The sequence below is a fragment of the Lampetra fluviatilis genome, chromosome 43 (assembly GCF_964198595.1).
Source record: "Lampetra fluviatilis chromosome 43, kcLamFluv1.1, whole genome shotgun sequence".
Lineage (NCBI taxonomy): Eukaryota > Metazoa > Chordata > Hyperoartia > Petromyzontiformes > Petromyzontidae > Lampetra > Lampetra fluviatilis.
In genome coordinates this window covers 6425828-6448537 of record NC_136317.1, presented here as the reverse complement: position 1 = coordinate 6448537, position 22710 = coordinate 6425828, and the positions used below count along the sequence as shown (strand labels likewise).

Below are 22710 nucleotides of genomic sequence, written 5' to 3'. Positions count from 1 at the left end.
GTATGTGGTGTGTGTGTGGTGTGTGTGTGGTGTGTGTGGTGTATACGTGTGGTGTGTGTGTGTGCGTGGTGTGTGTGGTGTGTGTGTACGTGTGGTGTGTGTGTGTGCGTGGTGTGTGTGGTGTGTGTGTACGTGTGGTGTGTGTGGTGTGCGCATGGTGTGTGTGCGTGGTGTGTGTTCGTGGTGTGTGTGTGGTGTGTGCGGTTTGTGTGGTGTGTGTGTGGTGTGTGTGTGCGTGGTGTGTGTGTGCGTGGTGTGTGTGCGTGGTGTGTGTGGTGTGTGTGTGGTGTGTGTACGTGTGGTGTGTGTGTGGTGTGTGGTGTGTATACGTGTGGTGTGTGTACGTGTGGTGTACGTGTGGTGTGCGTGTGGTGTGCGTGTGGTGTGCGTGTGGTGTGCGTGTGGTGTGTGTGTGGTGTGTGTGTGTGGTGTGTGTGTGTGGTGTGTGTGCGTGGTGTGTGTGTGGTGTGTGCGTGGTGTGCGTGGTGTGTGTGGTGTGTGTGTGGTGTGTGCGTGGTGTGTGTGCGTGGTGTGTGTGTGTGGTGTGTGTGTGCGTGTGGTGTGTGTGTACGCGTGGTGTGTGCGCGTGCTTACAGACAGCAGCGTCAAACGCACAGTGCCCGCTGCCACCCCCACACTGTCGTCGTATAAAGTCAAAATAAACAAACAAAACCTCTCTCTCTCTCTACACACACAGAAGGCGATCACATCCCAGACGAGGAGAACGCTGCTGACTGCTCGATGGGCCCCAGTAAAACGTGACGGAGCGACACGGGGGTGGCCCCGGAACGTGTGTAGGCTGCGTCAGAGCGGCTCGATTCAAGCACCAACCCCCCACCCCGCGGTGGCGACAACGGCTCACTTAAAAAAAACACAAATCAAAGGGAAAAGTGAAATTTCGTCGTTGGCAAAGGTGGAATTTCCCAATGCGCCCTCCCGTTTGCAGGTCTGGTATTAGTGGGGGATGGAGTCTTAAGCCATGAAGGCACAACCGCCTTTTATCCACCAAAATCAGGATGATGGGCTGAGTCAATTCCTCAAGCGGGAGTTGAACTCGGACTCCTAATTTTATCAACCAAAATCAGGATGATGGGCTGAGTCAATTCCTCAAGCGGGAGTTGAACTCGGACTCCTAATTTTATCCACCAAAATCAGGATGATGGGCTGAGTCAATTCCTCAAGCGGGAGTTGAACTCGGACTCCTAATTTTATCCACCAAAATCAGGATGATGGGCTGAGTCAATTCCTCAAGCGGGAGTTGAACTCGGACTCCTGTTTACAGCTCTCAAGAGCCGGTGGTGGAAATCTTCTTGGTTCTTTCGGTAAAGTCACGTAGAAGGGTAATAATAAAGTAATAAAAATAAAACATAATAAAATACAATTCTCACGACGTTTCGGCCACAACGCAAGCAGCCGTCCTCAGGTGAAGAACAGGGCTGTCGGAAAGACAGCGTCTGAATGAACACCACCGAATGTCACGTTCCTATAGTGGGGGCTGAGTCTTAAGCCATCAGGGGCCATCCATTTAGTGGGTACGCAAAAATCTGTCCAAACTTGACCCCCTTCCCTGTACGCAAGCGGACTTTTGACACGTTTTACCCCTTGACCCTCCCCCCCCCCCTCGAATCCTATAGAACGGCCGATATTTAATCCCCGCAGAAACGATGAAGGATTAATAATATTAACGCGTTTAAGCAAACAGATCGTCCACCGCCGGACTATCTAACTCATTTGAAGGCCAAAGTAGAAACATTATTGTCGAGGCTTCAGCCCCCCGCCCCGTTTCCTATGCGCACATTGTCAGTAGACCCCCCCTCCATGCGTACGTACTAAATGGATGGCAGCTAAGGGGTCGTCCATAAATGACGTCACGCACCTAGGGGTCAGACATTTGTGACGATGTGTGACGAAGGGGGGGGGGGTTGAGAAATGTGACGTCACATCAGAATGTTTTCGTCTACATTACGAGGCGATTCCCACCCCCCCCATGTGGAGTGACGTCACCCGCTCATGATTATTAATGAGGGGGGCTGGTCGACGTAGAGTGACGTCACCCGCGTTACACACACACATTCTTGGCTCATTGTAGTAGTAATAGGCGACGTTTCGGACACTGCCTGTTCATACTGGTAGGAACGAAGTGAACCAGCCTACAATAGATTATATCGTCCGTCTGTCCGATGTCCGATTAGGTGTAGCAACATCGCCCCCTACTGCAAACACTTGGCAGGACCCTACAACAACCTTTAGACTCAGTGAGGCTTTCCTGGCTAAACAAGTGTAACATTCCCTTATAATTCCCTGAGAAAGCTTTTAATTAAAACATTTAAATGAATGAGGCTTTCCTGGCTAAACAAGTGTAACATTCCCTTATAATTCCCTGAGATGGCTTTTAATTAAAACATTGAAATTAAAAATTAACTCACAGCGGCCTAAAGCTAGGCCTAAAGCCTAGAACTAGGCCTCAAACTCTCCCTTCGTATCGTACCCCCGTCATTTCATTTTATTATCGCCATTCATTTGTTCGTTCCTACCAGCCCACCCCGCAGGGACTTGTTTATTTCCACCTTTGCGGAAAATGTCACAGGGGCAGAGCGAGCGGCTCGTCGATCGCTAAGCTACGAGTTCAACTCCTGGTTGAGGGATTGACGCAGCCCATCATCCTGATTTTGCCGCGTAAAATAAGTACCACCATTGTGTGCGGAAGTCTAAGGTGGTGATGTCTTAGGGGCCGTCCATAAATGACGTCACGAGATTTTGGACGATTTTTGACCTCCCCCCCCCCTTCGTCACACGGCGTCACAAAAAGTCAGACCCCCCCCCCTCAAATATGACGTCACAAAGCTCTGCCCCCCTCCCCAAAAAAACATGTCATTTTAGTGCTCATTTAATGTGGCGCTGCACTCTGATGTTGTAGAAGAAAACATTTATTAAAACATCTATTTAATTAAGTAGAACGCGTTGTCTATATTTATTTAAAGTTGCGCATTTTGATGTGACGTCACATTTCTCAACCCCCCCCCCCTCGTCACAAATGTCTGACCCCCTCCCCCCTAGGTGCGTGACGTCATTTATGGACGGCCCCTTTGAAGTTTGAATGTTTCTCTGCCAGTGGTCAACACGACGCATTTAGAGTATTTGGCTGCTATAAACTTCCACGTGATGATAAGCCAATACGCTGAGCAATCATTTGTGAAAGCCGGGTCGCTTCTGAAAAAAAAACTACATAGCCTCAGTGGGGTGTTACACATGGTACAATAACACATAGTTTATAGTTTAGTTTAAAATAGATAATCGCATTCAAAGTCAAGATATAATCACGCAGTGATTTGCTGCTCAAATGATCATTGAGGCACTGGTTCTCACCTTCTGTTCACATCCCTGGGTCAGAGCAACATTGCCTCAGTGGGGGTTTACACCTGTTGAAATATAAATAAGTAACATTAAAAAAACGTTTTTTAAACACGCTTTTATAAAATGTACTAGTAATGGCAGAACTCCACGACTCCAGGAAGTGGCCCCGAAGCTTGCCACAACGTAAGGGACCGTGGCCAATTACAGCCAACGTCAGTTGAGCGTGGACAATTATAGCCAAGCCGAAACATAACATGTAAAAAAGATTGTTTAAAAATATAGATTTTTTTATGAAAGAATATAGCATTGTCATCAGTATGACATAAGGGTCCGTCCATAAATGACGTCACGCGATTTTGGACAATTTTTGACCCCCCCCCCTTCGTCACATGGCGTCACAAAAAGTCAGACCCCCCCCCCTCAAATATGACGTCACAAAGCTTTGCCCCCCCCCCAAATAAAACATGCTTCAAATCGCTTTAAACTATTGTCATTGTAGTGCGTATTTAATGTGGCGCTGCACTCCGATGTTGTAGGAGAAAACATTTATTAAACGTATATTTAATTAAGTAGAACGTGTTGTCTATATTTATTTAAAGTTGCGCATTTTGATGTGACGTCACATTTCTCACCCCCCCCCCTCGTCACACATCGTCACAAATGTCTGACCCCCCCCCCCCCTAGTTGCGTGACGTCATTTATTGACGGTCCCGAAGTATACCAAGTTTGCAGTCGATACCACATTGGGACGTGGGTTAAAATTGAGTTACAAGATTTGAAGATACAACAACGACAACAACAGACAGAGTGAGTTAAAATAAAGCGTGTAAAAAAAGTTTAGTTTTAAAGTTGAGTTAAACTTTCTAAATTTAGAGGTAAAAAAACCCCTCTGGTCTGGCATCAAGTCTCCCGCGTTGTTATTGACAGGGCGGGGCTATTCACGGGCCGGGGCCATCGCCCCCCCCTCACCCCCCCCCCGCTCAGCACGTGGCAAGCCACCCTCGTGCGCGCCAGCCAATAGGACGGGGGCCCCTGGTGACGTCACGTCTCGGAACCACGGACGTCACGTCCCAGAACCGGGACGCCTCAAAACGTGTGACGTCACGTAGTAGAAACATGACGCGCGCGTCTCCAGAACTATGACGTCACGACGATTAGCGCGGTTGCCGAAACAGCGGTGCGGAAAAAGTTCAGCGCGCAGTGACATGACGTCGTGAGAGAGGAAAACAAAGCAGCAGAGGATAATTGTGGCATTTAAAACTACGAGTTGCGTGGGCTGCCCACAAGGACAAATGATGGATGAGCGTGTGTGGCTAGGGGCCGTCCATAAATGACGTCACGCGAATTTTGACCCCCCCCCCTCGTCACACGGCGTCACAAAAAGTCAGACCCCCCCTCAAATATGACGTTACAAAGCTCTGCCCCCCCCAAATAAAACATGTTTCAAATCGCTTTAAACTATTGTCATTGTAGTGCGTATTTAATGTGTAGGAAATTTTTTTTTATAAAAAAAAGTATATTTAACTAAGTAGAACGTGTTGTCTATATTTATTTAAAGTTGCGCATTTTTATGTGACGTCACATTTCTCACCCCCCCTCTCGTCACACATCGTCACAAATGTCTGACCCCCCCCTAGGTGCGTGACGTCATTTATGAACGCCCCCCTAGGGAAAACCTACGTTTTAGGAAACAATTCAAAACACAAGTCGGCATATTCGTGTGTGTGTGTACTGGGCGTTGAACTTCCTTTGCACCGTACGTATCCAGCCGCGCTGTTCGTGAACAGCAATGGGTGTGGTCTTAAAAGGAAACACGAATTAATGGCGACGTTTCGGGCAAATACCCTTCTTCACAGCACGTAGCGCAACATCTCCAAATCGTTTGTAAGAATTAATAATACTGGTAGGAACGAAGTGAACCAGCCTACAATAGATTATATCGTCCGTCTGTCCGATGTCCGATTAGGTGTAGCAACATCGCCCCCTACTGCAAACACTTGGCAGGACCCTACAACAACCTTTAGACTCACTGAGGCTTTCCTGGCTAAACAAGTGTAACATTCCCTTATAATTCCCTGAGATAGTTTTCAATTAAAACATTTAATTTAAAAATTAACCCACAGCGGCCTAAAGCCTACAGCTAGGCCTAAAGCCTAGAACTAGGCCTTCGTATCGTACCCCCGCCATTTCATTTTATTATAGCCATTCATTTGTTCGTTCCTACCAGCCCACCGCAGGGACCTGTTGTCTCTACATACAAATAAAATATACGCTTTAGTGAATTCGCCTAGCGACTTTCGTGACGCGCATTATCTTGCAGCGTTTGTTAAAACAAGCAAACTCTGGTTTTGCCCAAATAAGTCTCATCAGCTGCTACGTGAAACGCTGCTGGATTACAGGATTTTATACTGGTAGGAACCTCCTGGTTACACCAGCCCACAGGGGATTATTGTGTCCGTCGTGCAGGGAGGGGCTGGGTGGGGAGGGAGGGGCTGGGTGGGGAGGGTAGGGTGGGGAGGGTGGGGAGGGGCTGGGTGGGGAGGGTGGGGAGGGGCTGTGTGGGGTGGGTGGGGCTGGGTGAGGAGGGGAGGGTGGGGAGGGGAGGGTGGGGAGGGGCTGGCTGGGGAGGGTGGGGAGGGGCTGGCTGGGGAGGGTGGGGAGGGGCTGTGTGGGGAGGGTGGGGCTGGGTGGGGGGTGGGAGGGGTGGGGCTGGGTGGGGAGGCGCTGGTCACCCCGTGGTGCCCTTATAAAACTCAACGTTTAACCTACTCACGCCGGCTTGTGCCCGCCCTCACAGTCGGCCATATTTGCGGAATACACCACGCCGCCGTTGACCCTGGCCATTGACCGAGCAACCCAACGTTCCTACCAGCTCCCTCCGCAGGACAACGTGTTTGTCACGGGCACTCCAATCGGCAGTGTGCGAGTTCGCATGTTCTGGTTTGGGGTTGACTCAGCCCTTCATTTCTCCGGGATGGATAAGCCAACCGGTCACCTTTGTGGAAAGTCAAGGGGTTGAGCTCTGGAGAGATCTGTACCCGCCAGAGGAATGTGGAATTTCCACCACTGGATCAGCGCTGGAAACCAACGGAGATGAGCGTCGCCTCAATGCTCATTAGAGCTAGGAAATAACTTTTAACTTTTTAACTTCAAACACAACATGGCGCTGTGCATTGATAAAAAAAACTCATTGCATATGCTGCAACGTTTTTATATGTATGTGTCTCTCTTCTACTTTGACGCCATCTATATATATAAAAGGGAAATTTGTGAATATTTGTGTATGTTCGAAATGTTTAGCATATTTCCCAACATGCAACAAACTTGAAATTTGGCATATGGGTAGCTTCCAGACTGTGCACAATGCAAAAGTATACAAATAAACTTTTGTATTTTGGGGGGGGGGGGGCGCGGGCGCAATAATGGATATATTTTGCACGGCAAGTGAGCGGTGACGTCTCATCTGTGATGTCACCCGCATGCGGCAGCGTGACGCAGTGTGCCTGCTGACGTCACGCATTGTGCCTGCTGACGTCACGCATCCCCCCGCCCTCCGCGTGGGCCGTGTATTAGTCCAATACATGAATCCAAGTCTCGGGCGAAGCCAGGTAGTAAAGCTCGTGTGGTATCACGTAGTCGGGGGCAGATGAAACAAGATGTGCATCTTTCTCAGCTCACTCTCAATGACCAGCAGAGGGAGACAGCAGTACGTGAAAACCACGTCGCCTACAGACAACAGATAAAAATCCCACGTATGGGGCTTTAACAGAGTGTGAGGGTAAGTGCTGTTAGTGAGCACCTATGAAGCCCGGCATAGCACACGAGTAGGTTATGATCGCACAACAACAACAACAACCGCCATTCGCCACTAAGTGGCGGTGACGTCACCACGACGCTTGTGCCAGGCCATGTGCACCTTGAGGCCACGTGAAGTGTCGAACGCCCGCTGGCAGGAGGTCACGTGGCAGACCCAGATGCCACGGGTCGACTGACCGAGATGACCGAGATGACTGGCTGATGCACCACCTTTGCCCCCTACTGTGCCAACTTGCTGTGCTTTAGCCACCCGGCGCTCCGCTCGTTGTTGTGAGCGTCGCTCCTCCGCCCTCCGTTGTTGTTGGAGGGCGACTGCCTCCAACTGCCCAGTAGCGTCCTTCACGAGCCTCCTCCACTGAGGCCGATCTTGACACCGCTGGTACCAGTCATCGGCAAGTCCACTCAGCTCCACGTCCTCACACACACACACACCTACAGGGTTACCTACACACACATAAACAGGGTCACCCACACAACAACAATAGGGTCGCACACACATCAAACAGTGTACGGTGTCAATGTGCCGTCATTTTCCATGCCCTGTTGTGGGCGTGGGGACAAAACCACGCACAGACGAGGCAGAAGAATTCCGTGTAAATGATACTGTAAACAACCAGACACAATTGCTAAATCAATCGTTGAATTGAATCATGACCAACGAATAGTCACAATTCATCACAGTGCTGTGGGGAAGGGCACTGCGAGTGGTCACGAGCCTTGTTTATCAGCCTCCATGGCCCCCGTTGGCTCATCGAATGGACCCCCCCCCCCCTCCCAATGATGGTTGTCCCTCTCAACTTAGACAAACATTTGGTTTATTTGCGAACAAGAGTTTAGATTATACATTTGAAGTGGTCATCGCCGCTGTTACGCATTACAGTTCAATAATTTCACTTGCCGATCATTGCTAATGTACAGAGATGGCAGTGCTGAGTGGCACCCCCTCGTTATGCGGCATGCTGGGTATTCTCCGGGATCTCTGGTGTCCTCCCACACGAAGACAAAACTCCTCTCAATAATAATGATGGAATTGGCAAAACATCCCAGTGTAGCAAGGGCCCTCTTGAAAAAAAAGCGTTTTGAGGTTCAGCAAGGCTTTCCCGGTGGAGTAGATGCCATCGTTATAGTACAAATAATAATACTAAAAAGAACGTGAGCACACTTATTTAAAGGAAGATATTAATCCTATCCGATAAATTTTTTTAGCCTTTCTCGAAACAGAATGACATGACGATCACGTGCATATTTAAGCGCGCGTGCCAGTTATGTCAAAAGCAAAACTATTAATTTAAAATGATCAACAAAGAAATAGATAATAGCAACAGGCACGTAAAACTAAAACCAACAATAACAATCACGGAAAATGACGCTAATGTCAACAATGTGAATATCCATGGCTATGTTAAAGAGAGGTTTAATGTAGGCGAAAACCGCGCTCTCATTAATAAACATTGTCCGCGGGTGAATTTCGCTGCTGCCCAGTGCCGCGCTTCGTCTTGCGATTCATTAGCAACTCTTAATCAGCAATTAGGGCACGTGCGGGGTCGGATCGGTGGACACAGAGCCTCATCAGAGCGGTCTCCACGAGGCATCCCCGCAGCACCAACCACCACCACCACCATCATCATCACCAGCAGCCGCAGCATCAGCAGCAGCATTATCACAATCATAAACACCACCATCAAAATCAACATCATCATCATCGACATAAGTCTCATAATCACCGCCATCAGTTCAAAACAACACCACCACCATCATCATCATCACCAGCAGCAGCCGCAGCATCAGCAGCAGCATTATCACAATCATAAACACCACCATCACAATCAACATCATCATCATCGACATCAGTCTGATAATCACCGCCATCAGTTCAAAACAACACCACCACCATCGTCATGAATACCACTCACCCAAACCACCATCCCCACCAATATCATCACCACCACCACTACTTCAAAACATCACCACAAACAACAGCCACCATTCGCCACTTAAGTGACGGTGACGTTACCACGGCGCTTTTGCCAGCCTAGGTGGACCTAGCTAGCACCACACCACCGCTAACTACAACCACCACCACCATCATCATCATTACCGTTCCCACCACACAACCTCCCCACCCTCACAACCATTTGCATCCCCCTACCAACCACCCCCACCACTCAATCCCATATGCAGCGCCCCCCGCCCCCATCCACCCAGCCCCACACCGACCCACGCGTAGTGAACATCTGTCAGTACGGCAGTGTCTCTGGCGTGTGTCGTGAGCGTTTTTCCAAATCACTTGCGCGTCCATTAGTCAGCAGGCACAATATGGCTCGTATTTACTTATATACACACCGCAGCATATCAACGTACGGGCGTGGCTTCTCCACTGCGCGCTAGCACGGAATGCCAAATGACCACAGCCGCATCCGAGTGGAGCTTTGATAACGGCGAGCATGAAGTGTACATTAGTGGCAACGATTAAGTCTTGGCCAATATGGATCGCACTAAGTCGTACTCCGAATGAGCGGTTCCCAAGCTAACTGGACCCGCGGAATGTTGCTGTCATGTCAAACATTTTCACGCACCAAGAAGACGTCTTCTGAATGTACGATCGCACTCGACAAATGATTGCAAAGCCATAACACCGATTAATTGTGTCACTTATCAACGTAGGCGTCCGGTTGACAGTAAAAAAAAAATGTGTTCTGTAAATAAAATCTTGGTGTCTGCAACATTCCCACGGACCACAGATCGGGAACGGCTGCGCCACGAGATCAATCCGCGAACAAAGTGGTTGCCGGATCCTTTTCCGCTTTTCTTTACCGAGACAGCTCCATCGCTGCGTACAAACCGCCCTCCGAGAAACTGTGTCTAACGTTCCGATTTAAAGCTTTCGTGACTGCAGGGATTCATCTTCTTGGTTCTTTCGGTAAAGTCACGTAGAAGGGAAATAATAAAATAATAATATAAAACATTATAAAATACAATTCTCACGACGTTTCGGCCACAACGCAAGCAGCCGTTCTCAGGTGAAGAACAGGTCTGTCGGAAAGACAGCGTCTGAAGGACAGACCTGTTCTTCACCTGAGGACGGCTGCTTGCGTTGTGGCCGAAACGTCGTGAGAATTGTATTTTATTATGTTTTATTTTTATTATTTCCCTTCTACGTTACTTTACCGAAAGAACCAAGAAGATGTGTCTAACGTGTTGATATCACTGTTACCCCGTCGAACCTCACAACATCTCAAGATTCTTATTCAAGAGGGTCATGCCGTGTGGGACGATTGGAAGTATTTGTCTTCACAATTCGTGACCGCCGGGCAAAAATTAAACGATTGAGAAAATAAAAGCTGCGATTCATTAATCTGGAGTGTCCTTCGTATGTTCAAACACAAACATCACCCACACAGCCTTGAACAGAGTGTTGGGGCGAAGATTGTTAGCGAGCACCTGTTAAGGCCGTAACGAGCGGGTGGTGTTGCGATCGCCACGACTGGCCGCATTTGTCTTCCTAGTACTGATGTTTACAAACCGCCTCTGGGTAGGCTACTTATTTAAGGCAGAGGTGACCTAGGCGAGGCCCAGTATTGGATGCAGATATCACTCGCCACTGTTAGCCGTGGTCGGGAATCGAACCCAGGTTCACAGTGCGGTAAACAGCGCGCCATCGCTCCCAACCACAACCCAAACACACGCACGAAGACAAAGATCCCCCGTGTAGCCTCTAACAGACTGTAGGGGCAAGTGCTGTTAGCGAGCACCTATGAAGGCCGGCACAGCACACGAGGGGGTGGGTGGCCAACACCACGCCCGGCCGCCTTTGCCTCCCTCGTATCGATGTTTACACACCGCACCAGGTACTAATTTGAGGCTGAGTCGACCTAGGGGTGGCCCAGTATCGGTTCAGATAATCGTCACCGGTGTTGGCCGTGGACGGGAGTCGAACTCGGGTCGTCAGGTTCGTAGTGCAGCGCGCAAACCGCAACACCACCGCTCCCCCAACACTTACACACTTACACACACACTTACACACGCACAGACACACTTACACACGCACACACACAGACAGACATCCTCTTGGTGTTTCCTCTCCATCTGGGATAATTAGTGAGATTCACACTCCTTGCAGTATTGATTCCTCCACGCCGTCCCGAGCCCTGGTGGACGCGGCCTGCTACACGAGTCTAAATTACCCCCATCGACGCTTCCCGTCCGCTCGAGAGCGCTTAATTAATGGAATTAAAACCCGCTTCAATTAAAGCCGGCGGCGCCAAATCGAAGGCACTTGACGGAACGCAGCGGAGGAGATTCGCCGGCCGGGGCTTTCAAACCGGATTGTGGATGAAATTAGGAACCCTTCATTATCCACAGCCTTCTGTCCGTGCACCCGCTCACTCGCACGCACACGCGCGCGCACGTGTGTGTGTGTGCGTGCATCGTGGGTGTCTGTGAGTGTACGTGCGAGACTGTGTGTTTGTATGCGTGCGTGCGTGCGCGTGTGTGTGTGAGTGTCTTTGTTTGTCAATTCGCGCTTATGACCAATAAAAGTTGCGAATATTTAAACCGGTCCTGGGCCTCCCCTAGGTCGACTCAGATTCAAAGGAGCGCCTGGTGCGGTGTGAAAACATCGCCAAAGGCGGCCGGGCGTGGTGCTGGCCACCCACCCCCTCGCTCACAGCACTTGCTAACAGCACTTGTCCCAACAGTCTGTTTTGTCTACAGGGGGATCTTTGTCTGTATTACGACAACGAGCGAAGCGCCGGGCAAGCTAAAACGCAGCAAGTTGGCACAGTGGGGAGCCCAGGTGGTGCATCTGTCAGTCATCTCAGCCAGTCAACTCACCGCGAAGGGTACCTAGCCTGGCACAAACGCCGTGGTGACGTCAACGCCGCTCGAGCATAACACGGAGGAGGCCAAATTCCCGATTCTGGCGACGAGATTGTCGACCCGGGTTCAACACCCGAGCGAACAACCGCGCGCGACCAGACGCGCTCTCGAAGCCACGCAACTTAAATCACCCGCGACTGCTTTGACCATTAATCCGAGCGGGCGGTTGCGTCAAACGGAAATTCAACACGGGCACAGCGTTCTGGATTGCAGCGGCCCCATCACAGTTGGCAAATGTGCAGTTGCAGAACTTGATGAAATACGTCGCTGCAAAATCGCTGAGCGGATCGACGTTCGCAACCAAGATGCGCAACTGGTTGTAGAGAGACGCTCACACATGAGCGACTCGGTTGCACGCAACTGGTCGCTCGGGTGCGAACCGGACGTAAAGCACCGGTTCTTGGAGGCCTGGCATCGATTCCGCACGACGTTGTTCGCTCGATCTGGCAGAAGTGAAGGGAGCGATGGTGATCAGTGATGCCATCACAGGGGGATGCCCGTGACGACCCGCTGACCTTGACAGACGGAGTGAATAGCGCGAGACCACAGGGCCGATAACCCCCTTCACATGTAGTCCCTGACACTCGGAGACACCAATCCCCGAGGTTCCAAAACACTGCCACTCTGTGGCCTGCAGTGCAAACAGTCTGGCCATATGAGCCAATTAGTCCGTAATTGCCGCTGCAATTTTAATTACGCAGAGGGGAGGGGTGTGGGAGGGAGGTGATGGGGGGGGGGTACAGGAGCCCAGTGTGAGCCGAGGAGAGAGAGAGGGTTTCTGTGTCTCTGTGTGTGTCTCTACATTATCGCGACAATTCATGTACAAGAGTTTCCGTGCAGAGTTGACACAAAATAATAAAAAATGAAAATAACTTTTTGTTTTTTTTTCCCATTTTTGGTTCTTTCGGTAAAGTCACGTAGTCTACGTCACTTTACCGAAAGAAGCAAGAAGATGAATGCCTGCAGTCACGAAAGCTTTAAATCGAAATTTAACTTTTTGGTTTTACTAGCCAACATCGGCTGTAATTCTTGCCGAGGTGTACCTTCCCTTCTAGCCCCGCCCACTTCCCCCCACTCTCCCAGTCCCCAACTGCCACATTTAGATAAGCTCCTCCCCCCTCCCCTTAACCAGTATTTAAGATCTTGTCACCTGGATTTCTCTTCACTTGATACAGTAAATTTGGCTGTGACGGTCCCACCTGAAGACGGAGACTTGTGTTGCCTCCGAAACGTCGTGGTTTAATTGAGTTATTTTCATTTGTTATTATTTTATTATTATTTTTTACCTACGTGACTTTATCGAAAAAACCTAAGAGTGTGAATCCTTGCGGTCACGAAAGCTTCAAATCTAGAATGTGTGATCTGGTCTACTGTCCATGGGTGGATTTGCTGTCCACGGATGGATTGAATGTGACGGTGATGATCGTGTTGGCGAGTGATGGTGGTCGTGGCGATTCCAATAATGGCGGTGATGGAAGTCGTGTTGATATTATCGACGACTCTGACGGTGGTGACATTGACCACCCATGGTAGTGATGGTGTTGGCGCGAGCTGTGAAATCATGACGCTGGTGATGGCAGTGATGATGATGATGGTGGTGGTAGTAGTGATGGTGTTGGCGCTAGCTGTGAAATCATGACGCTGGTGATGACAGTGATGATGATGATGGTGGTAGTAGTGATGAGGATAATTGCGGTTGTGGTCGTGATGATGGTGGTGGTGGTAATGATGATAATATATTTTTTGTTCCAGGAAATCCTCACGGAGTCTCAATACGCGTTTTCAGGAGTGCTCTGCCCAAGGTTTCGCAGATGGGGGCGATGTTGCTGCTGCTGCTGCTGTATAATCCCAATTGAGTTCTTTGCAGGGAGTATTTCAGTATTAGCGCGCTTTGTTTTTAGTTTTTTACTGTTGATGGTGGCGGTTTTGGTATCGGTAAGAATGGCAGATGAATCCTGGTGGCGGCAGTATCCATGGCCATGGTGATGATGAGTTTCTGACATCTAAATATTTCACCTGGATTATATTGGAAAAAAATGTGTCCAGGGTTACGATAACCTGGCTCTCACTTAGATAACTGAATTCTAATTATTGTACATATATACACACAGGCACATGTAAATTGTATTCCTATTCACATGAGGCATATTAAATATTTACTGTACGATTATTTAACTATTCCATGTATAAGTTGCAGTCGGGGACTATCAATAAGGATGGGAGTTCAAATCGTGGTCAAGTGATGACTGAACCCATCATCATCCTTCAGGGGCGATAAAATACCTACCATCCTGTGGAAAGTCTGAATTGGCTGCCAAATAGAAATACTGGTGGCTTTCGTCATAGAAACGTGGAATTTCCAGCACTAGTCCAGGGCCACCAACTGACATGAGCCGTGCCCTCGCTTGATAAGTCGACAATTTGTTACAGCCTCGCCCGCCAGGCTCTATCCACTGCTAGATGAAGGCCTCCCCACGCCGTGTTGGCTCTTTGGGAGTTGTTTGACCATACCTCACCACGCTGGTCATTGCAGGTTGGTGAAGGCGGGGAGCATAGAAGTACAGTGGCTCATGGCGCACTGCCCTCTGCCGCACACCACACGGCCCCGCAGCCCCGCCACCTGAGCTCTGATGATGACGACGATGATGATGAAGACTACGATGATGATGATGATGATAATGATGATGATAAAGACTACGATGATGATGATGACGACGAGGACGATGATGAAGACGACGACGATGATGATGATGATGATGATGACGACGATGATGATGACGACGATGATGATGATGACCATGAAGATGATGACGACGACGATGATTACGACAACGATGATGACGACGATAATGATGACGATGATGAAGACTACGATGATGATGATGACGATGAAGATGACGATGATGATGACGACGATGATGACGACGATAATAATGATGATGAAGACTACGATGATGATGACGATGATGAAGATGACGATGATGATGATGACGATGATGATGATAAAGACTACGATGATGATGATGATGACGACGACGATGATGACGACGATGATGACGACAATGAAGATGATGACGACGACGATGATTACGACGATAATAATGACCATGATGACGACGATGATGACGACGACGATGATGATGACGACAACGATGACGACGACGATGATGATGACGATGACGACGACGATGTTGCGCAAGACAACGCGCAGCATCGGCCACCTGTCCCAACCGAGCCACCCGCAACCACTTCGCGGTCTGCGAGCTCAAGTTTGGAACTGACGTCCACCCAACGTTCGTCCTCGCAAGGAAGGTGATGGGCAGTGCTTGGCGATCAGTCACGCTGGGCGTGGCGTGGTAGGGCACTGTCGCGTATAATTTTGCTGGAGCAGTCACACCTGATGATGGAGGCTTGTGTTGCTTCCGAAACGCGTGATTTTTATTTTGTTTTCACCTACGTGACTTTACCGAAAAAGCCAAAGAGAATGGATCCTTGCAGTGACGAAAACTTCAAATCTAGAATTTTTTTGCGGCGGCCGATTTCTCGGCACGCACCAACGTCCTGTCTTGACGAAGGAGGGAAACCCCCTAAAGGTGACGCCCATCGTCATGTTAGCCAATAGGATTGGTAGACGCGCGGTTAGCTGGTGGTGGGGGGGGGTTCAACAAAACCCACTGCGGTTCTGTACCTCTCCAGAATTTCAGGGGCCGTCTATAAATGACGTCACGCACCTGGGGGTGGGGGGGGTCAGACATTTGTGACGATGTGTGACGAGGGGGGGGGGGGGGGTGAGAAATGTGACGTCACGTCAAAATGCGCAACTTTAAATAAATAAAGACAACACGTTCTACTTAATTAAATAGACTTTTTAATAAATGTTTTCTCCTACAACATCGGACCGCAGCGCCACATTACATACGCACTACAATGACAATAGTTTAAAGCGATTTGAAGCATGTTTTATTTGGGGGGGGGGGGGGCAAAGCTTTGTGACGTCAAATTTGAGGAGGGGGTCTGACTTTTTGTGACGCCGTGTGACGAGTGGGGGGGGGGGGTCAAAAATCGTCCAAAATTGCGTGACGTCATTTATGGACTGTCCATCAACCAACCCGCACTGACCAGCGTGGTGAAGTATGGTCAGATAACCCTCGCGACTTGCACTGACGCGGGGAAGCCCTCATCCGGCAACGTCTTGACAAACGGGTTGTACACGTGTAGAGAAGATCCGACGGACGTACTCCGAGACGGAGGTAAGTTAAGGGCTTCCCCCAGGGTTTATTAAAGCTCTCACTCTGTGGTTCTTTCGGTAAAGTCACGTATAAAGAAAAAATAATCAATTAAATAATAGCATACGACGTTTCGATTGCAACACAAGCAATCATCATCAGGTCTAAATGAAATAGCAACAAAAATCTAACCAGAAAACTATAGACAGACACATAAGCAGACAGATATCACCAAGATACATATAGAGAGAGAGTAACACAGGCACAGAGAGGGAGATTGTCTCTGTGGCGAGGCCTTAAATAGACAGAGGGGGGCGGGGGCGGAGAGAGGGAGGGGTTAGAGAAAAAATGTACATGTCAATGAGTGCGGCGACGCGTGGAAAAGTACGCAAGCTTGAACATTAGGAGAGATGGAGAAAGAACACACTAAATTAAATAACCTAGCAAAATATCGAAATGTTATGTAATACAACACAGAGAGTCGGTCAACACACAATTAACGCATAGCCTGGTTTATCAATAACACAGCAGGGTACACAACTCCCAGGGGCTAGGGGTCCTACTCTGAGTCCGGGTCAGATCGTGGACTCTGCCGACTCCACCGAGCGGAGAGAGAAGCACCTCTACGGCTACCACCGGCTTCTCCCCAGGCTCACCACTCGATCCCTCTCTCTACCCCTGGTTCCCTCTTCACCCTTCTTACTCTACCCGTTCCCACAGTGACCCCGCTTACGTCACGGGGTCTCCCTTAAGTACCCTAGGAGACGTGACGTCATCGCACTGAACGGCACACCTGACGTCACGTCCCCATTTTACTCCTCTACACGTGTACAGAAGCACACCCGTTGGCATGCTGCTGTCATATCTGGGTGGAGGACTCAGCTCCGAACTCACTGCACCGGATGTAATTCAGAGTCGAACCTTAAGTCAGGGTGATTTATGATCCAGCACTCAGGGATTCACTCCAGCCATGCACTCCGTCGCCTCCTTATCGCTCTACTATCGCTACGATCACGATTGCTGTTGCCATGAACTTCATCGTGAATTCTCCCACCCGTGTATTGGATGAGGTCTACCAGAACGATTCGTCTCATCCATACCACAGTATATTGAATCACCACACTGAAGGTCACAACAACACATTCACTCACTCACTTACTCACCCACTCACTCACTCACTTACCCACTCACTCACCCACCCACCCACTCACCCACCCACCCACTCACCCACTCAATCACTCACTCACCCACCTACCCACCCACTCACTAACTAACTAACTTACTCACTCACTTACCCACTCACTCACTCACCCACTCAATCACTCACTCACCCACTCACTCACTCGATCACCCACTCCCCCACCTACCCACCCACTCACCCACTCAATCACTCACTCACCCACTCAATCACCCACCAACCCACTCACTCACTCACCCATCAACCCACTCACCCACTCAATCACTCACTCACTCACTCACCTACCCACTCACTCACCCACCCACCCACTCACTCACCCACTCACTCACCCACTCACTCGCTCACTCACCCACCCACTCACCCACTCGCTCACTTACCCACCCACTCAATCACCTACCCACTCACCACCCACCCACTCACCCACTCACTCACCCACTCACTCACTCACGCACTCACCCACTCATTCAATCAAGAATCGTGCTAGTCCTCAACTAATGCAACTTTGACGGTGCTGCTTATTACTGGCCGCTTGACGTCATGTGCCTTTGGGCCTGCGTGTATATTCGTTGAACATCTTTCGCACCGTACGTAGCCCACCCCGCTAATCGGAGGTGCGGTGGAAGAAAATAATCGTTCAGCGTCTGCGTAAAAAAAAAATCCAGAATAACAAGCAGATAATTAGCCGATCGATTACTTCAACCATCCGACACCCCAACTCCTCGCGCTCACACGGGGGCGCGGAACACACGCGCATCGCCTCGTCTCGCTCCCAGCCTCCCCCACTCATCATGCTCGGTGGACGCCCTCGGCGCAGGCAACCCGAGCGATTCGCGGATACCGTGCGGCGAGTATGAGCGCAAACTCAAGCAAGCGTAACGATAGAATAAATATTAAATATCCAATTGATTTGGCGGCGCGTCTTGCGTCTTGTCTCCAGTCCTCTTCTCTCATCCCGCCACGTCTCGTTGTCATCTCCGTCTCTCTTGCCTCATCTCACGACATCTCCGTCCCGTCTGCATCTCTCATCTCACCCCATGGGTTGCCGTCTCTTCGTGGCCACATATATGTCCGGATCTCAACAGAAATGTTCACATCGAAAGAGTGGGGGGATGGGGGGATGGGTGGGGGGGGGCAAAATTCAATTCTGCTTCGGGGGGTCCCCAATGGCACATCGCCGCCGCTTCCCCTACCTGCACAGACCCGCGTGATGAAGTATGACCAAGCATCGCCATCGCGTGTGCTGCAGTGATGTGTGTGTGTGGGGGGGCATTACAGAGATTGTCTTGACAGTCACGCGACGGCGAGACTGATAGACGACCATCGACGCGTATTTGTCATGGAGTCGCCCATCAGCTAATTGTGCCAGCTCATTAATGCGTTTGTCAATGATGGTCATTTTGAAGGTGGGGGGGGGGCACAGTCTAAGCTAATATATGTTTAGTTCACATGCACGTTCAGCGCTTTGTCAATGCACTGCTGTACGCCTTGCGACGCAGGGTCGGTCATGGGGGTTGCATGTATGTGTGTTGTATGTTGTATGATTATGTTGTATGATTACTCTTCACCACGCTGGTCAGTGCCGGGTGGAGAAGGGGAGATGGGAGGGGAAAGATCCCAGGACGATAGTTCAGATGTCACTGATGCTGGGCGTGGCCGGGAATTGAATTCATATCGGCGGGTTCACGGCTCATATCCGTGAATGTATTAATTGATGGTTTTAAATTAATGGTCACTCTCTCGCTCGCTCACGTATTCACTCCCTCGCTTCGCCTAGGCACTCACTCTCACCCAGCCCTTACTCACTCACCCGCATCCTCACTCACTCAAGTCGCCACTCATGACTAATCACCCATTCACTTAACCACCCATCCATTCACCCACTCATTTTTAACCAATGTTTTACTCCGCTCGGCTCCACAGCCTCCTTTACCGCATCAAACGATCTCGTCTATAGCCCGTGCCGCGCTCGTTTAGCCCCAACTATCCGGCCAAACAGAAGCTGCTTGGCCATGCGGTGGCTGGGCACGCGGGCTGCATGACCCAGCCAGCGAAGCCTCGCCTGCCGGAGGAGTTCACTGATGATGGTGACCGCGTCCAGATCTTTCAAGGATCAGTGAGCTCCTCACACAATCCAGCCTAGTTAACCACATGATGGACCGCAGGCAGGCCAGCATCAATGTTTCAAACCGGCGCAGATGTTCCTTCAAAGATGTGCACATTTGGGAAGAATAGAGAAGGGAAGGCATTATTGTACAAACACAAAAACCCCCGTGTAGCCTTAACAGGCAGTTGGGGCAAGTGCTGTTAGCGAGCACCTGTGAAGGCCGGCACGGCACACGAGGGGGTGGGTGGCCAGCGCCACGCCCGGCCGCCTTTGTCTCCCTAGTGGCGACATTCACACACTGCACCAGGTACTCATTTGAGGTTGAGTCGGTCACGTTCACATGCACGACTACTGTCACTCACTCACAAAACTAATTATTTGACCACTCACTCACCAATCCAAAACTACTTATTTGACCACTCACTCACCAATCCACTGACTCAAATGCTTGCTTATTCACTCACTCACCCATCCACTAATTAACTCACTAAACAATCCTCTCTCTCTCAATCACTCACTTACATACTCACTCAACCACTTACACACCAAACCCACTCTGTCACTCAATCACTCACGAATTCACTCTCACTCACTCACTAACTCACGCACCCACCAACTCACCCATTCGCTCGGAGCGAGTCTCAATCACACTCGGGCGACATCATCGTCGTCCGTGTGGGGACGAGACGAACTCCCTTCCTGTCCCTGGGGTGTCATCCAGATCGAGCGAGCGAGGGAGCGAGGAGGAGGAGGAGGAGGCAGTAGGCGCGGCTCCTAAATAACCAGCTCGCTTCATCTAATACCGTGACTTACCGCGTCGCGAAATCACGTTCACTCGCGCTGTGTTGCCCAGGGTCCACCCCACGCTGCCCCCTGGATTTCCCCACGATCTGAACAAGACCAGTCCAGCCAGGATGTTCTAGGGACACGGGGCAGTTTCTGCTTTCCTTCTTCCTTGCCGAAGCTGTCAATGAAACTGCATTGCACGCGAGTCATCTCGAATTCGTGCACAAGTCTACCGACAAACGCCACCACCACGTCCCACCAACCAACATCACCATTCACTCACCACCATCACCCACTATCACCAGCATGCACTCACCACTACCACGCACTCACCACCATCCACTCACCACCACCACGCACTCACCACCACCATCCACTCACCACCACCACACACTCACCACCACATTCCACTCACCACCACCACCCACTTTCACTAGCACCACCCACTATTACCATCATACACCCACCACCACGCACTCACCACCACCATCCACTCACCACCACCACCACCCACTATTACCACCATCCACTCACCACCACCACGCACTCACCACCACCATACACTCACCACCACCACCCACTATTACCACCACCCACTATTACCACCGTCCACCCACCACCAATCACTTACCACCACCACGCGCCCATCCATCATCCATCCACGCACCAACCACCACCGCACTCCTCCTGCTGCATCGCCTCAAGCTCGGTCTCCCCGCGCCCCTCCCCACGCACTCACACACGGCGCAACAAGGAGTCATCATCATCATCATAGTAATAATAATATATGCAGGGAGCGAAAATGAATGCTTGACCCGCCAGATGCGTGGCAGCATAAATCGCTGCAGGCCGCTCATAATTGACTTTTGATCTATGAGAGCTCGTCAGCGCGGCGGCGGCGGCAGCTTTAATGATATCCCAGCGACTGTACGCGCTGCTGGCGAGAGCGCCACGCACTCACTCACTCGCTAACGCACTCGCACGCTAGCTAACGCACTCACTCGCTCGCTAACGCACTCACTCACGCACTCACTCACTCACTAACGCACTCACACGCACGCTCGCTAACGCACTCACTCACTCACTCACTAACGCACTCACACACACGCTCGCTAACGCACTCACTCACATGCTCGCTTACGCACTCACTCACTCGCTAACCCACTCACTCACTAACCCACTCACTCACTCGCTAACTCACTCACTCACTCGCTCACTAACCCACTCACTCACTCACTCACACTCTCGCTAACCCACTCACTCACTCGCTAACGCACTCACTCACTCACACGCTCGCTAACCCACTCACTCACACGCTCACTAACCCACGCACTCACTCACACGCTCACTAACCCACTCACTCACTCACACGCTCGCTAACGCGCTCACTCACTCACTAACCCACTCACTCACTCACACGCTCGCTAACCCACTCACTCACTCGCTAACGCACTCACTCACTCACACGCTCACTAACCCACTCACTCACACGCTCACCAACCCACTCACTCACTCACACGCTCACCAACCCACTCACTCACTCACACGCTCACTAACCCACTCACTCACTCACACGCTCACCAACCCACTCACTCACTCACACGCTCACTAACCCACTCACTCACTCACTCACACGCTCACTAACGCACTCACTCACACGCTCACCAACCCACTCACTCACTCACACGCTCACTAACCCACTCACTCACACGCACGCTCGTTAACACACTCACTCACACGCACGCTCACTAACGCACTCACTCACACCCTCACTAACCCACTCACTCACACGTATGCCCACTAACGCACTCACTCACTCACACGCTCACTAACCCACTCACTCACACACACGCTCACTAACCCACTCACTCACACGCTCACTAACCCACTCACTCACACGCTCACTAACCCACTCACACGCACGCTCGTTAACACACTCACTCACACGCACGCGAGCCCACTTACATTTTCACAGAGTTTCACTCGCGCACTCCTTCGGTAAGACACTCACAAATCATCGCGGACCAAATCACAAACGCACTAACGCACGCACACAATCACTCACTAACTCACGCACACAATCACTCACTAACTCACGCACACGACACACACACACATCTATTCACTCACTCAACCACTCACTCGGTTTATTGACTCACTGACTCGTGTATTCACCAATGTAGTCACCCCCTCAATGATTATCTTACGCAACCACTCAACCAAGCACTCATTCACGTAGTCGGCATGACACGATACTGTTTGGGACCTTAATCTCATCATTATCATCATCATCATCTGGTGACTCAACAATGTCAGATTAATCATCAAACCAAATGCATTAGTCGGGC

At 50.4% G+C, this 22710-nt stretch overlaps 1 protein-coding gene across 3 annotated transcripts in view; it reads right to left on the bottom strand.

The window, feature by feature from the left end:
- The window catches only part of LOC144947055 (uncharacterized), a 51750-nt gene extending 50979 nt beyond the window's left edge, over positions 1–771 (bottom strand). For all 3 annotated transcript variants that reach the window (XM_078876204.1, XM_078876202.1, XM_078876201.1), the window contains exon 1: positions 595–771. The gene's annotated coding sequence lies outside the window, so the exon portion shown is untranslated. The remainder of the gene's footprint in view (positions 1–594) is intronic.
- Between the last annotated feature and the right edge of the window lie 21939 nt (positions 772–22710).